This window comes from Carlito syrichta, unplaced genomic scaffold, assembly GCF_000164805.1.
Source record: "Carlito syrichta isolate Samal-C Ts95f unplaced genomic scaffold, Tarsius_syrichta-2.0.1 Scaffold304658, whole genome shotgun sequence".
NCBI lineage: Eukaryota > Metazoa > Chordata > Mammalia > Primates > Tarsiidae > Carlito > Carlito syrichta.
In genome coordinates this window covers 72,161-72,937 of record NW_007248754.1, presented here as the reverse complement: position 1 = coordinate 72,937, position 777 = coordinate 72,161, and the positions used below count along the sequence as shown (strand labels likewise).

Below are 777 nucleotides of genomic sequence, written 5' to 3'. Positions count from 1 at the left end.
AGGCGCTCGCTACCAGGCCCGGCTCATTTTTTGTGTATTGTAGAGATGAGGTCTCGCCAAGTTGCTCGGGCTGGTCTCCAACCCCGGGGCTCAGGCAGTCCCCTCGCATCGGCCTCCTAAAGTGCTGGGGTCACAGGTGTGAGCCACCGCACCTGACCAAGTGGTGAATTTTTAAGACAAATCAAGCATTAATGTGGATTGACCAAGGTTGAATGTTTGCATGACATAGCATGTTCTTTCTATTTAAGTATGGGTTTATGAGACTTTATGTTTTGGAGTTGGAGTCTTAATCTGTTGCCCAGGCTGAGTGTAGTGGCAGGCCACCACAGCCTTGACCTGCCCAGGCGATCCTTTCGCCTCAGCCTTCCAAGTAGCTGGGACTACAGAGACGTGCTACCACACCCGGCTAATTTTTTGGTTTATAGTAGAGACAAGGTCTCGCCAAGTTGCCCAGGCTAGTCTTGAACCCCTGGGCTCAGGCAATCCTAACCTTGGCCTCCCAAAGTGCTGGGATGGCAGACTTGAGCCACTGCGTCTGTCCTTGTGAGGCTTTTAGAGTCTGGGTCTTACTCTGTCACCCAGACTAGAGTGCGGTGGCACACTTGACAGCCTGCCTCAGCCTCAGCCTCCTAGGCTCAAGCAATCCTTCCACCTAAGCTTCCCTGGTAGCTGGGACTACAGGATGGGCCACCACACCTGGCTCATTTTTTTGTAGAGATGTTGTCTCGCTGTGTTGCCCAAGCTGGTCTTGAACTCCTGGGCTCAAGCAATCCTCTC

The 777-nt window shown here is 52.8% G+C and overlaps 1 protein-coding gene across 1 annotated transcript in view; it reads left to right on the top strand.

Annotated features, from left to right (window-relative positions):
- LOC110595832 (lamina-associated polypeptide 2-like) overlaps window positions 1–777 on the top strand; it is a 12,523-nt gene that overhangs the window by 1,954 nt on the left and 9,792 nt on the right. The gene's annotated exons all lie outside the window — the stretch shown is intronic.